Below are 16,697 nucleotides of genomic sequence, written 5' to 3' on the forward strand. Positions count from 1 at the left end.
TTTCTAATAATCTGTATCGCCACTTGACTGTGGCTTACCAGCATGAGTCTAACTAGCATCCATCTTGGAGAAGAAAGCCATGGCGTCTTCCACACTGCCTTCTTCCTCCCAGAATTCTGTTCTGTCTTCCCCGCCTATCTAAGTTCTGCCCTATCAAAAGGCCTAGGCAGTTTCTTTATTTGACCAATGAAAGCAACACATAGAAAGAAGATCCTCCTACACCATGATATTTTGGTTCTAATGAGATATTATTAAGACTGAGGCTTAGTGAAGGTCTGGATCCTGAGAACTATTAAATATCCCATTTACTCATCAACTTTGGGTCAGAGAGCTAGTCATCACAATACAGCAAACAGATTCGTATCCTAATGTTGAACTTCATGATCTCCAAAATGAACCTAATGAGATAAGGCATGTGATTTTGACAGACCTCACCAATATGATATGGGGTCTTTGAAGAACTTACATCATTGTTTTTCAAACTTTTGTTTTATTTTAAAGAGCACTTTAGTCTTGGAGAAGATGACAGTGAAGATAACAATTTAAAGAGGAAGGATAGAAGGGGCCTAGTACCAGAGGAGTCTGAAAGGAAATGAGCCTGTCTTGGGTGGCTCACAAAATCCGCATGGTTATGGAAGCATTTATTGAGTGAATCTAACAAAGATGACCCAGCGGGATAGAGTCACCTGCAGAAAATTCGTGATAAATGTAGAAGAACAGACAAGCACAGAGGTTATGTGAGTGTTAGGATCAACCCAGGTCACTCAGTATATTTTGGGAAATTTAAGGTGACCCCACAAGTAACCAATGTTACACACCATTCCTCACACAGGGCACTATAGCTCCTTGTGCATGTTCTGAGATTTCTTTAGCTCCTGGATCTTCTGAGGCAGAGTCTGGGTCCAGAACTGCAGCCTTCTGGCCTTCAGGGCTCGGCCCACAGCAGGCTGGATGTTCAGCTGCAGGTATTGCTCTTCATGGTCCAACACAGGCCAATAGGGTAGACCCTCGCTGTTGGGGTTCCTATGGATATGACACCCAACAAAGAAGAGTGAAGTCATTATGATTCAAATCTGATCCCCTGATTTTGGTCATGGCTATGGTATAATTAGGCCAGTGGTTAATGGGGCTGATGGGACAGGTGTCCTGATAAAGAAATACATGTGTCACCCACTAGTTTCTGCTCCATGTGGGGGAAGACTACTTGACTGCATCTAAGAGGAAAGATATAAAGAACAGAACCAGAGCATCATGACTCAGGAACCAGGTCACTGTAGATGACAAGTAACTGACACCTACAAAGTATCTATATAAATGTGCTATGCAATAGAGAAGAATCTATCTTGTGATGGAAGAGTCAGGAATGCTAAAGAGACCACCACCCAAAAAAAGAGACCTATTTAGAGACCCACATACCCCTATAACCCATATAGGGAGGGTTGAGAGAAAGATGTGTTCTCACCCATGTCTTGCAAAGTTGGCCCAGTACTTCATCATCCTCCTGTTCAGTAGCTTCTCCTCCTCAGTGAGGTTGACTAAAGTCATGAGAAAAATAAATGTTGAAGTCCATGACACCTCACACAACTGCCAATTTATGCTTCACCCTCACAATTCCAGCTGTTGTCAGACCCTAAACTACTGGTTTTATTATCTCCCTTCTTCGCTATACAATATTCAACATCCTTGCAATCCTTGAAAGGAATTCCTGCCCCAGTGTGCTGTCACCTCCATCACAGGCTAGACAGGGACAGGTTCAGATTCTAATCTTGGTATTATTTTTTAGGCTATTACACGGCACAGAGTTGATTTTATTTTCTCCCAGAGTCTAGTTTTCACCAAATGAACTGAGATCTCAGGAGTCCCTAGGGTGTCATCTGGGACCTCAGTCAGCTCAAGGAGAATAAGGAAGACTCACATTTCATGTCAAAGAATAAATATCCAAAGACAAAAGTAATCTCATCACCATGGTCAGCCTTCACATGGGATGGCCTGAAACTCTTGAAGAAGCTGGGTTGGTGCTGGAATTCATAGAAGTAGACAGGGGCATGGGGACCTGGAGGCAAGGACAAATAAGACTTAGTAATCTATCAAGTGGATTTCTTCTGATACATATTTGCTGACAAGGTACCTTGATATAAATTTACTTGGAATTATAAATGTTAAAGGAGAGAAAATTCCAGGCTGGAGCTCTAGCTGTGGAAAAGCTCAGGGCAAAGCAGTGCTCATGGCCTTCCCAACCGGATGGTTAAGCCAAGTTAATAGATTATCAGCAGCTCATTTTCTCCTCTGTACCTGGAAGTCACTCTACTAAACTGGATATCACTGCTGGATATCACACTGCTCCACAGTGCTCACCCGTGACCCACATCTCTGAGCTGCTCCCCTAATCCTTGTTACAGATGTACTCACGTTGAAAATGTGCTACTGGAGTGCAGGGACCACAAACATGAAGTCTGCCATCATCTCTGTAAGCTGTAATTGGAGGGTTTGGGGATCCTCAGTGTCCCCCATGTACTCTTCCATTAGCAGGTCACTACACTCGAGAGGCAGCATCTACACCAAGAGATCAGGATGAATGTAGTTAGGCATGATCTCGGTTAGTTGGGCAGCAACTTTGGTATGGGGAGAGTGAGGCCTGGGCAGAGATACAGCATAGGTAAAAAGATCCGTGCTCTGAGGTCACCCCACACAGATTCACACATGTATTCTGACTTTTGTTAATAGGGATGCTGTCTGAGAGGAGATATGAGGGACGTCTCCATTTGGATAGAACCAGAGGTATCTCACCATCTGTACTGCTGTATTCTTCATAACAGCCTGCAGGTTCTCTCTTGTTATTTCCTTTATTGTCTGAGCAGAGCCTAGGATCTGGAAAATAGAAGACCTAGTTAAGTGTGGAATCTGATGAACTTGGATTAAATATGTATTTAGTTCTCACTGTTTAACATATGAGTCTCCAATCTCCCAAATGATTGGAACTGAGACTCACCATGGGGAGAATCCAGCCATACTCATCATTGGTGACACCAATGATGCTGGGGACAGGGTGAAAATCCACAGAAGTCAACAACTCTTGGGGATGTTTGGGTAGGAAAACCCCATCTACCACAGCAGGGATGACCTTGAAGACCTGAGGGGCATTAAAAGTCAATGTTGAAGGTCAATGAAATATGTATGTTGATGTCCACTGAGTTATCTCCACTGTTTTCACATTTCCTACTATCCTTGGGGTTCTCAGCTCACTCCAAAAGAGAATCTATACTTAGATTAGCCTATCTTAGTGTTCATAGTGTACACAGAACTAAAGAACACAAAGTCTGACTAAATGTCCCAAAGCACACAATTTTACTTACCTTGTTAATGACCAGAATCTCTGCTTCACTCTTGCCTCTCAGACAGTGCACCAGGGCCTCTGAGTCCATGGTCTCACATCCAGACAGGTTGGCCACTGTCTGTGAAGGGGAACCAGTGAGGAGAAAAATTTTTACAACCCCAACTTGATGATATTATCCTAAATATCACACTATAGTGTATGTTTGGTGTGGATTGTTATAAATATAACAGGACCTTTTCCTCAAAGGTGACAGGCATCAAGCAGTATCCTCTCTACCTCCACACATTTTCCCTTAGTGCAGTTTTGCTAACCCCAGCCATCATCCTTCTGTATATCATATGTGAGAGAAAGGAGTAAGTGTGCCAGTGTTTATATGTAAACGTTAGGGGACCAGGTCTCCTTTCTTCACAGATGCCCCTTATATGAGACAGGGTGTCCTCTTGTTTTCTGCTCCTACACTAGCTGAGCTGCCCTGTGAACATCCAGGGATTCCCTTGTCTTTGCCGCCCACCTCACCACAGGAACATTGGAATGACAGACACATGCTACCATCTCCAGCCTTCTGTGGGTTTTGGGGGTTTGAACGTAAGTCCCCAGGCTTACACTTCAAACACTTTTTTTAAAAAAAAATGCACTGAGCTATCTCCCAAAGCATGTGTATTTATTTCTGTCAACGGTGGAAACTACTAGGAGAAGTTAGATGGTCCGATAGCATACTCGCCCCATATGGAGTAGAGATGAATAGAAGCCAACCCCAGAGTTTCTCAACAATTGCTGGAAAGAAACTATTTTCCATGGTCATTATTTTCCCCTCTCAACAAAAGACCAGAGTACCAGAGATGAAGGCTGAAGGGGCAGAGAAGGACTATGGTGGTTGAGGGCACTCACAGTGTAGATCTTCTCGTGGGTGTCAGAGAAAAGGTCAGGCAGCAGGACCACTCCACTCTCCATGATGGCTCTGTGGAAGAGTCCTTTGGACATTGGGGACACAACAAGTGAAGACACACTTGTGCCACCTGCTGACTCGCCAAAGATGGTGACACAGTCAGGGTTGCCTCCAAAGTAGGCAACATTTTGTCGGACCCAGCGTAGGGCGGCCACTTGGTCCAGGTAGCCCCAGTTGCCTCTGGCGTGCTGGTCTCCAGTGCTATGAAGTGGAAGGGACAAGGATCAAAGGGCTGTCTCGGTTCTTCTCAGTTACCATTGCCCCAACCAGCCCTAGTCTCACCTGAAGAAGCCCAGGACACCCAGACGGTACTGGATAGCGACCACCACCACATCCTCAATGGCTGCCAGCATGGAACCATCAGTTCCAGAAGCCATGCCTCCAACCAGACCACCACCATGGATCCACACCATCACCTGGAGGAGCAAAGAGAGATGCCAGGCGACCCCTACTCAGTCCAACCTCTGCAGGACTACTTACTAGAGTGTCAGCTTCTGGGTTTCTGTGCAGCAATACAAATACATACAGATCCTCAGGGCTTCAGGGTCTTGGTCACAATCAGGGTCCTTTAATAGCCCCCATCTGTGCAATTCTCATCCCCATACCCAACAAGTATCTGCATTTTAGTTAATGGCTCTATGTATACAGTAATGTTAACATCACTCAGACTCTTCATAGTAGAACAAGGAGGCTGTCTCCATGGATATCTCCCCAGTTTAAAAATGGAGTCATCAACTCTCATTTGCAAAACAGATAATTCAAAAGTAGACATAGGTAACCTCAGTGTTGAGACTTGAGAACCTAAGTGGTTCTACAGAATGAGGTTATAGAATACATCCTTGTTTTATCAAAGAGCTAGAGTTTTTAATAACTCAGTGCTCTAGTGATAGTTTCAGATACTTAGTGTAGCTGAAAAACCCTTCTTTGACCTAAATTAGGAAGACATTTCAGCAGGGCCCACATTGCAATGGAGCTCAGGTTGCTTCTGTCCCTTCTAATCATCTTGAAAGGCATGCCCGGTCTCCAAGTTGACCATATCCTGACACTCACAGGCAGATTAGAGCCCTCACGGGCATGAGCTGGTGTGTAGATGTTGAGATGCAGGCAGTCTTCAGACATAGAGATGGGAGGCATGGTCACTTCCATATCCGTCAGGCCCTCTGGATTCATGGTTTCAAGGTTTTGTAGACACCTGATGGAAACAGAAGACAAATATTCCAAGAAATACATGGTGGTCCAAACCAAATGTGCTTCTGAATCTTTTCCTGGCCACCTCTAGCTTCTACTCCTTATGATGTCCTGTTAACACATGTTCTCCCTCTGAAGTTCTTTCCCACCAAGGTGATGGCCACAGGCTCCATGAAAGCTGGGGTGGAGTCCTCCGGTTTGGTTGGGTCTGTGTGTTGTTTTATTTTTGAGTCTGGTATACAGAGGCATCTTGGTGTCTCTATGGAAATGATTGGCTGTATGTGGTGACACTCACTGAAGTGCATAAGAATAGAAAAGTGACCTAGACCTTAGCAATGCAAGGCATGCAAGCGTTTTCTCCTCTCTGTTCCTGTTGTGGATGTGATGTGACCAGCTCCTGTAATTTTCTTTCAGCGTAACTTCCCCAACATGATGGATTATAATTTAGAGGTTTAGTAGTATCTTTCTCCCCTAAGTTGCTTTTGTTGGTACTTTATTGCAGCAACAGAAAACAAACTTAGATGCAATGTTGGAGTGTTGTGCTCCACAGGTACTAGAGGAATTAATGAGCAGTGAGTCCATTGTCCCTAAAGGGCAGTGAGAAATCCTTCACCCATGTACAGACTCTCAGGGAACTTCTTTCTTTTTTAAGAATTCCAATAAAATTATATTTATAAAGTGAAATGACATGGGTGGGAAGTGCATGTTCACCAGTTCCTGGTCTGTGTGATTTGTTATGTAAGATCAGAAAGCAGTGTTTTCTGGTGATGTGGATTCCCCTCTGTATCCCACTGGTTAAGAAGTTACTTTGGGCCTCTAGCAGGGTAGAATAGAGCTAGGCAGTTAAACTAAACTGAATGCTGGGAGAAAGAAGATGGAGCAACAGAGATGCCAAGGAAACAGACACCAGAACCTTGCTGGTAAGCCACAACCTCGTAGTGATACACAGAATAATAGAAATGAATTAATTTAAGATATAAGCACTACTTAGCAATACATTTAAGTGATTGACCAAACAGTGTTTTAATCAATACAGTTTCTGTGTGGTTGTTTGGGGTCTGGATGGCCAGGAACAAAAGAGCAGCCTTCACCAACATTCTGGAATAACTAAAAAAGCATAATGTATAAATGCTGACAAATATTTCTTCTCCCTTTTCTTCTGGGCTTTCAGCTATGCACAGGGTGGCTGGGGAGTCATATGTATGTGTGACTTCTGAATTGGAAAGGCATCCTTCATCCCATGTACAGACTCCCAGGAAACATCTTTTTCCTATGCTGTTTTCAGAGTGAATTAGTTACTTATAGTTCCTTGGTCAATGATGCTCGGCCCTATACGCTCTCACAGTGACTGTGATGGTGGGGTTAGCCAGTATCCATCCTGCTGCACACCTCAGAACCTGACGTGTATTCTATTGGATTCAGGGGTGCTCTCTGCTTAATAGGTCACACAACTTATGCCTAGAGATCCCTCCCATTGTGACAGAGAACACTGGGGTTAATTTGAAGTTGTGATCAGTTTTATTTTTGTTCCTCTCTACAGTACCTGCAATCTAACTCCCTATGGATGCCAAAGTATGACCCAGGAGCTAGTACAATTGTTCTACTCAACCTTAGCACATGCATCAGAAAAATGCATGGTGGTCTCCTCACAATGGGAAAAAAAAAAACTGCTATGGAGCTGAGACGGAGGAAAGACTTCAGCATGATTCAGGGCTTAGAGCAAATGTTCACCCCAGGGTCAAACATCCTCTCAGTCCAGAACTTACATGGATGGATGTGAGGTTCCATCTCTCACACCACTCCATGGTTCAGGGGCTTCAGGAGGTGCAAAGCGCAGTGGTCCTACAGGCGGTTTGGCAAAGGGAATTCCCAGGAAGCTGTGGACACCAAGTTTGGCATCAGTGACTTGAACAAGGCTGCCTCGGACCTGGCCTGCGTGTGTGTTTCTGATGGGGCTGGCGTCTGAGGAGTCCTGACCTGGGTGGAGAGATGACATCTTAGTTAGTTTCATGTAATCAGCTACAGAAGATTGTGGAAGATCCCATCTCACTTTTACCAGGGCACAAAAGAAGAGAACCCAGGGCCTCCTAGTTCAGCTGTGGGGTGTGAGTGTGGGAACTTCCCTATCCCTTAGAGCCAGGAACCTTTCCTATTGCCCTTTGAAGGGAGTCAGAACATTTCTCTGGCCAAAGAGTTCACACACTCTGAGCTATCTGGCCACATGAAATCATGATTATTGTCATTCTTATCCAAAAGTTCAGCAGTGGCTACAGTAAGAGCCATACATTGAGGAGGGAAAAATTTCTTCAGCTTGCTCTTCCTTGAATTGTCTAGATCTTTCCAGAGCTCCTTACACTGAACTATCTCCTCACTATGGAGTGATCTTAAAAACCTCTGCCCCTCTGTGTGCTAAGCGCCCACAAAATCTGTGTGCTTTGGCCAGAGGATTGGGAGACACATGTTTCCCACACTTTAGTCTTTCTTTTCCATCGCCCCAACCACACCCTCGTTCCCTGGCTTTCCCTCCCACAAACTGAGCCTCTGATTGTGCAGAATTTGGAAGCTCTGATTCTAGTCATTTCCCATTGGCAGCTATAGAGCCTCACCCTGCACATGGAGGAGGAGAAGCAGGAGCCCAAAGACCACAGCATTCAGCCAGCTATGAAGTTGATTCAGCAGCATGATCAGCTCTCAGGCCTGAGTCGGTGCTGCTATGTAGAACGACCACGTTTGACAAACAGGAAGCAGAATGTGTGGGTCTTCCCTAGGTAAGAATTTAAATCAAAAGGATGTAGGAGGGAACTTTGTGTGGTGGGGCAAAGTTCTCATTGTTGGAGAACTGATTAGTCAGAAGCAAAAGGAGCCAATGTCCAGGAGGCAGGGCAAAGTCACCTCTGCTGTTTCCATTTTCTCTCTGATCTAGAAAGGCACAGTATGGATTCTGAAGCTCTTCTGGGACATCAGGAGCCCTGTCCTCACACATGGACAGAAAGCTGTAACAGGAGAGACAGAGGGCTTCTGTGAGTAGGGACACACTCAAGATGTCACAGGAGAGACAGGGGGCTTCTGTGGGTGAGTACACATTCAAGATGTTGCAGGAGAGACAAGCAGACACAGGAGCTCTATATGCGACCTTAATCCTCAAGACTCCTCTGTTCTTTGAAGTCTCAGTTTACTGAGCCTCGTTCCAGGGTTCCTGTTCTCTACAATATTCTTAGGGTCTACTTGGACACCCCCCATTAGGTAATGGATGTTTAACCAAAACACAGTACAGTTCGGGTGCTTTTAAAGTCCCCAGCCCCTATTCACTCTACCCTCAAGATGTGTCTCTCCTCTAGTGGTTTGCTCCTGCCAAGATCAACCTCACAGTCATTTATCCACTTAACAAATATTTTTAAGTTACTTATTTATTTACTTATTGTGGTCATGTACATATGTGTATGTGTATGTGTGGATCCTCCCAGGCCCTGGCTCACATATGGAGGTGAAGGGACAATTTGTAGAAGTCATACTCTAATTCCACAATATGAAGCCCAAAGTGGGGCTTAGGTCATCAGGATTTTAGTGAAGTTCTCTTACCACCTTCTGAATAATATCATATGTAACCATGTGACAAGCAGTTGATTGGGCCTTGCAGTCTCCAACACTGTGGTCAATCTGAGGTCTCAAGAACTATGATGAACCTGAGATATAGGTGTATAAGTAGGAGTTTTTGAGTCCCAATAAAACCCTGACATGATATATCAAAAAATGCAGGATCAGGAGTTCATACACAGTTCAGACTGAATTCCTAGAGGAAGAGGCATGGGGGTCAGAGTCAGAAAACCCTTAGTGCCACTGAGAATTGGCTTTGGCTCTAAATTATCTTTGCTATCATCTAAATAGTCTAGAGCCCCACAGCGTGGCACTGTGGGACTTCTTCCCTGGTATCTTCGTCTGTTTTCCTGTCACATCACAGCTCAGCCCCTGCCTCCTCTAATCAACAGGGCTCCTTTGATTCAGTGTGACCCCTCCAATGCACTTCTGTCCTGATGTGATCCTAGCCTTTCTTAGCAGGTGTTCTCTCCAATCCAAATTCCCAACCTAAGGACCTGCTGGACCATGAGGACTGAAAAGTTCCAAGTTCTGCCAATCTCAGGATGAAGGAACTGGATTCCCATTGGATTCCAGGCATCCCTGTGCTTCTTAATCCCAGACAATCTTTGCCCCTCAGTTCTGGAAACCCCTACATGTGCTGCTACTCACTGCACCATCATCAGAGGCCCCGTGTGGACGATGGCCATGGCCTTAGTCAAGATGGGAAATGAAGGAGATGCTCAGGTTCTGTTTTGTGAAGGGAGGCAGAGAATGAGTAGGGAGAGGATGAGAGATGGAAGAAATGAGATAGATGGACAGACAGACAGACAGACAGACAGACTGATAGAGAAGGAGAGAAGAATGTAGAGACTCAAGTCCATAAAATTCCTTCAACGAGATACTACTATATTCCTATTCACGATAACCCATAAAGCCAAGTGTCAGCAAAGACATGGAGCCACTGGCACTCTCCTAGACCACTGGGGGAGACACATGATGATGTAGTCATTATAGACGACAGATGATTCCTTTAAAATTTAAACATTTTTATCCTGTGATTGAGTAATTTTCATACCAGGTCTTTAGTTCAAGGAACTGAAAACACCAATCACAAAAGCTCATACTTACAAAGTTCACAAGAGCATGTTTAAAAGTAGTCAAAATCAGGTCGTTCAGGTTGGTCAGCTAGGGATTGGGCAAAATGAGATGTTTGCACATATGGAGAGACACTGTTAACTAAAGGCAGGACACATGAATCTTTTCTTTCCTTTTCAATTTCCTTCTTTCTCTTTTTATATTTTATTTTATTGAAATAATTTCTTTCCGTTTATTTTACATACTGACTGCAGTTTCCCCTTCCTCCTCTCCTTTTGCCCCACCCTCACACACTTCACATCTGCACCCTTGCCTATCCACTCCTCCCATCTCTGCTCAGAAAGTGGCAGGCCTCCTGTGGACTTATACAAAGCATGGCACATCAAGTTCAGGCAGGACTGAGCTCCTCCTCTTGTGTCAAGGCTGGGCAAGGTAATCCAGCATGAGGAGCAGGTCCCCAAAAGCCAGTTAAAAGCCAGGGATGGATCCTGATCTCACTGCTAGGAACTTTACAAAGCTGCACAACTGTCACGCACAGGCAGAGGGCCTATGTCCGTCTCCTGGAGGCTCCCTAACTGTTGGTCCAGAGTCCTTGAGCTCCTATGAGCTCAGCTCAGCTGTCTCTGTGTCCCACCCCTGTCAGGATCCCCTGGGTACTATAATTCTTCCTCTCTTTCTTCAGCAAGACTCCCCGAGCTCAGCTCTGTACTTGGAAGTAGCACGCTTGAACATAACGGTAACGGCATTTTATTTAGTAATGGGCCCAGTCACATAGGAATCTTTTCAGAGACAGGATAACTAGGATTCTGATGTTTCTAAATCATTTGCAGTTTCCAAACGGTAGCATTAGAAAGCGGTTGCCCTGGAGCAGAGACTAGGCAATGATTGGCTGAGAGGAGCTCAGGGGAACTTCTTCCAATGAAAGAAGGAGACTCAAATTTCCCTGAATGTAATTACATAGCTCATACTTTTATGCAAAATTTACCCCTCTATGCTGGTACAAGTGGACAAATGTGGTTGCATAGAAACCATTTGATGTCAGAAGTTTTCAAAAATGACACAGCTACTGAAAGTCTAAAGACCATTTGTTGATGTGTCCTGTGTCTATCAACAGAAATGGAGACTTCACAGATGCATGTGTGCAGCAGGAGCTCACAAACGCCAGTCCCCAGTGAGAGCATCAGGCACTCAAAGCAAGAGATCTTCTCTGCCCAGCTACTGAGTCAAGGCTGAGACAGTCTTGTCTCTCTTCTGATCCCTGGTGTTTGCAATGTGGAACATAAAAATCATCCCATTCATAAATGCTATAGATTTAGTGTCTCCCTCCACACATTCTGTGCTTCCAGACCCTGAATAGGCAGATGTTCTCTCTCCTCAACTCCCTTTATGGAGACCATCTGGGCTGTGGGAGCTGAAGGGTCCACCCACCCTTCTCCATTTCTTCCATGCTCAAAGACATGGAAGTAACTTCTTTGTGTTACCTGGACAACCTGGTGGTCCTCTTATTCCTGGGCTGCTGTGTAGCATGGCTTGGGGGAAGGTTCCCATGTGCTCTGTCACCCAGTGCAGAACCATTCAGAGGCCCTTCATGGATGATGGTGGAGACCATAGTAAGCCTGTGGAATGAGGAAGACTCTCAAATTCTGTGTATATGGTGAAAGGGGTGGATCTGGAACTTTTCATTTACAGACAAGAAGGGGGAGAGGGACTAAAGTCTACAGAATCGCCTTCATGGAGATACTACTGCGTATGCACAACATACCAGTGTTGGAAAATCATGGAGTCACTGGTATGCTCCTGCATGGCTGGAGCAGATGCAAAGTGGTGTAGTCATATTGAAAGGCAGGTGGATCTTTTCTTCAAAAATCAAACACACCTGTGTTGTGACTCAGCAAATCTGTACTGTTGATAAAGCCTGCTTGAATTACCAGGTGTGCCTTAAAGCGTTTTCCTGTCTCTATCTGACCTTGTCCTTTGCTGCTGTGACATCTATTGTCAGGTCACCTCAAACCTGCACTCAACAGTGAGATTGAGTGTTGGGCCACTAGGATGCTCAGGTCACGGGCATCATTATTTGTCCTATCAGCCCAGTGTAACCAAAAAGAACAATCTTTGGACGAGAAAGCTAGTCCTCAATATATAGCACACCTGATGGTACCTTAAAATTGGAATTCATGGTCTCCAAACTTGGGAGCAAATTCCTATTGGTAATAAGCCACATAGGTTATGATATATACAAACTCATGTATGCATGTTACATGTATCAGTCTATGCACACATGCAATTGAGATGAAGTGTGTGTATATGTTACCAGCTGACCTGAAACTCCTGAGCTCATAAAATCCACCTGCCTTGGTATTCCAAGTACCCAGGCAACTTGTGTGTCTGTCATAGACCTGAGATTGCTGCCCCTCGTGAGATTTTTGTTATGAACACATAAACTTTCTGATACACCAGGGCTGTGTCAAGCCACATGTTTTATAAGTTTCCTATGTAGATGAGAATACTTAGAGATTATTAACAGATGGACATGAGATTTTGACATCTCATCACCTCTGGTGAGTCAATTTCCCCAAACATCTGAAGTGGAGACAGGATATTGAATCCAGGCTCGTATACATGGGAGACAAGTGCTCTGTCCCTAAACTGTGTATCCAGAATGTTTGTATATTTTAATCTTTAATAATTCCATACACAGATACAATGTATTCAGATCACGTTTATTCTTTTACCTAGACCAATTCCTTCCTTCCAAATCACCACCCAATTGATGCCTTCTATCTATCTATCTATCTATCTATCTATCTATCTATCTATCTATCTCCATCCCACCTAAACTGACTTCATCCAATTAGGTGTTAAGAAACATTTCATATCCCACATCTACTAGCAGCCCAGAGGTCAGAGTCCTATGAGTGTTAACAACCTTGCTTCTCACAAAAATAGATCAAGTTGAGCTCAAAATCCAAGTGGATAGATTTTTGTATCTCTTTACTTTTACACAATGTCTTAAAATATAGTCACACTTGCCTAAGACTCTAACATTCCTGAATCGGCCCTGGTTGCTGGAATGAAAGGTGTGCACACTGAAACTTTAAACTAAACTCTTATGGCTAACTTCAAGCATAGCTTTGTGTGTCCACAGGCTTCTGCTTCCCCTGAATGAAATTATAAACCTGGAACTGTGGAGTCTGTAACAAGCCTGTGATTGCTTAACTTAGAAAGACTAAGTCAATCTGTCTTCCAAAATGACCGCATCATTTCTCACCCCTGACACCTTGTGTGCAGCGACAGCTGCTTCACATCCTCACCTGCACTGGGACGTTACAGCTCTGCAGTCTGGTTGCAGTGGGTGGTCCTCTGCTTATGTAGGAAGATGGCAAGTGTGACTGCAGCCTGGGCTATGTAGTGAGTCAAGAAGAAAGACCCCTCCCCACCAAAGAAGAGTCTGAACATGGAAGTGACGCAGGCTGCCTCTGCTGAGAGCATAAATGGAGCTGAGACTCTGCTATGATGGGAGGGGATCACAAGAATGCTATCCCAGATGGCAGCTAGTCTCCAGTGGTTCCTCTTACAGGACATGGCAGGAAGAGGTACAGTATTCTAAACCACGTACCGGTGGAAAGTACAGAGAAAGAAAGAAGTGGATGAGGGCATGGAGGGGTTCTTGAGAGGGGGATGGTATCCATGAGCTCAGCAATGGAGCCACTCCTTAGCACTCCCCTTGTCTGTGTCCTGGTGTCCAGGACAGAGAACACAGGAGTCTTGACTTTCACGCAAAGGCATGGTACCTTATGGCTGGTACTCAGTACAGTGCATGACACAAGGGGACTTTGCTCTGGGAAAGGCAGTGAACAAAGACGACCAGCTGGTCAGAGGGGGAAAGTTGTGCAAGTCCCAGGGTCTAAAGAACACAGGACGCACCTTCTGAAAGAACAGAGAAAATGCTTTGGAGGAACAAAAGGCACATCGAGAACAATTTGGCACCACTGCAAATGACAAAATAAAGACACTTTGATTGGGTGGGCGTGAGAAGTTTAAGTACAACACTAACAAAGAGAGGTCTAAGAATTGAAATTAAATAAAAACCAGTCACGTGGAACATGGAGAAGAGAGACTATTGTTCAACAGGATTTGTGGAAAACAGGAAGATAATTCTATACATTGAGAAACCATCAGTCATGGTGCCAGGGTAAAGGAAGTCTTCTGCTTAGACAAGTCTGTGCGTTCCTACCTCTCCCACCCTTGACACGCACCACAGCAAAAGATCTTTAGACTCCCTGCAAGTACTGAACTCTGACCCAGGAGACTGGCGAAGTTGTTCTCTTAGAAACCTTAGCCATGTATCCGAAAATGCATGGCAGCCTACACATCACAGATGGAAAACTTTTGTTTGGTTGGGATGAAGGAAGCCCCCCATTCTGGTCCAGACCTCAGAGCACATTCTCACCTCAGGACCTGAAGTCTTCACTACATGGCCAGTAAGATGGTTTGAAAGAAAATGGGCTCCAAAAGGGAGTGGCACTAATGGAAGGAGTGACCTTACTGGAGTAGTTGTGGTCTTGTTTGAGGAAGTGCTTCACTGTGAAGGCAGGCTTTGAAGTCTCATATATAGTCAAGCCATGCACAGTGAGACAGTTCCTTCCTGTTGCCCTTGGAACATGACATTGAATTCTTCAGCACCATGTCTGCCTGCATGCTGCTATACTCCCAACTAACATGCTCTCCTCCACAATGATAATAGACTAAAACCTCTGAATGGTAATCAAGCCACCGCAATTAAATGTTTGTCTTTATAATGGTTGCCTTTGTCATGGTGTCTCTTCACAACAATAGAAACCCTTAACAAGACAGCAAGATAGGAAGTCCCATGTATGACACCACGGCATAGTTCAGGGGACTCAGGGGTGCAAAACGCAGTGTACCTACAGGTGGCTGGGCAAAGGGAATTCCCAGGAAGTGTGGAGACCAGCATGGTACCCTTCTCACGGAGGAGGCTTCTTCCACCTTCCCTGTGTGTATATTAATGATGGGGCTCACTTAGTCCAGGCCTGCAGGTAGAGAGACACCATCTGGGCTAGATCTATCACACTGTTTTCCCACTCATTTCACTAGCGTGCATGGGGCAGGGAATCTGAGGTGTTTGGGTTCAGCTGGAGAATGTGGGGGGTAGGAATTCCTTCCTTTTTTCCTTTCTTCCTTCCTTCCTTTGTTCTGATTTTCTAGGCAGAGTCTCTCTGCGGCCTTGGCTGTCTTGGCACTTGCTCTGTAGACCAGGTTGACCTCACGTCAGGGAGGGTTTTCCCACCTTTGCCTCTATGGACCCTGGCTTAGCACTGCAAAACTTCCTCTTGTTGCTACCACGGCATAGCCATGCATTTCCTTGCCTCCTTCAACAATCAAAATTCCCTGTGGTGGTGTAGTGGTTCCAGTGAATTGTGGCCAGTCTATGGTCCCAGCCGTTACTGTCAGTTAATCTCCCTACCCTCAATTCCTTGACCAAAGGAACTAATGGGTCATTGGATTGAGAAGTTTTAGGACCCAGGATTAAGACTCTTCATGTTTCTTGATGTTCATGGTGCTTCTCCTTGTTACAGACTTTTCTCAGCTAAGCTCTGTGCTGGTTAGAATGTGAATGGCCCCTATAGACTCATACGTTTGAATGTTTGGTTCCCAACTGATGGACTGTTTGAGAGGTGCAGCCCTGTTGGAGAAGGTGTGTCCCTGGAGGTGGGATTGAGGTTTCGAAAGTCCACACTAGGCCCAAGTCATCTCTCTGCCTCTTGCTGGCAGATCAGGATATAAGCTCACAGCTACTCCTCCAACACTTTGTGTGCCTGCCTGCTGCCAGGCTGCCTGCAAGGATCATGGTCATGGACTCATCCTCTGAAACTGGAAGGAAGCCCCTGTTACATGAGGGCCGGCTTGTTGGGGTATCTGTCCCGCCCAGTACCCCACAGCAGGCAGGCCCCAAAGAAAATCACACACAGGACTCCATAAGGTTATAAACTGATTGGCCCATTAGGTCAGGCTTCTTGTTAACTCTTATAACTTATGTTACCCCATTATCTTTTTCTACATTAGCCACATTGGCTCCGTACCTTTCTCAGCTGGGCAAGTTACATGCTGCCTCTTCAGTGGTCTGCGCAGGAGTGCTGAGGGAGCTCTGCTTCCAGAATACTCCCAGTCTCTTTGCTCCACCTCTACTTCCTGTCTGGCTTTCCCGCCTATACTGCCTGCCTGGCCAATCAGCGTTTTATTAAAATGATTGACAGAATACAGACAATTCTCCCTTATCAAGCCCCCAACGCAATGCTTTCTGTTACAAGATGTCGTGGTCATGGTGTCCTCCACTGCATCAGAGCAGTGACTGTGACAGCTGGGGGAGGGTGGAGCCCGTGGGCTTTGTTACTCTCTGCACCTTCATCCAGACCCTGTGTTGGTAATTGCCAAGGCCATATAGTTTTTGAAGTTTTAACAATAGCAATAAAACAAAAGGAGATCAAGGAGATTCAAATTGGAAAGGAAGAAGTCAAACTTTCATTATTTACAGATGAT

General features: G+C 45.1%; 1 pseudogene across 1 annotated transcript; it reads right to left on the reverse strand.

Annotated features, from left to right (window-relative positions):
• Positions 1 to 470: 470 nt before the first annotated feature.
• On the reverse strand, positions 471 to 8,256 carry LOC148118505 (acylcarnitine hydrolase-like; annotated as a pseudogene). Its single transcript, XR_015736058.1, has 12 exons — positions 8,075 to 8,256; positions 7,235 to 7,445; positions 5,331 to 5,472; positions 4,563 to 4,696; positions 4,223 to 4,481; positions 3,354 to 3,452; positions 2,990 to 3,130; positions 2,788 to 2,868; positions 2,410 to 2,553; positions 1,916 to 2,053; positions 1,463 to 1,535; positions 471 to 1,023 (listed from the first exon to the last, which is right to left on the reverse strand). The product of XR_015736058.1 is annotated as an acylcarnitine hydrolase-like (transcript).
• Between the last annotated feature and the right edge of the window lie 8,441 nt (positions 8,257 to 16,697).

This window comes from Myodes glareolus, chromosome 22 (genome assembly GCF_982192425.1).
Source record: "Myodes glareolus chromosome 22, mMyoGla1.1, whole genome shotgun sequence".
In the NCBI taxonomy this organism is placed as follows: Eukaryota; Metazoa; Chordata; class Mammalia; order Rodentia; family Cricetidae; genus Myodes; species Myodes glareolus.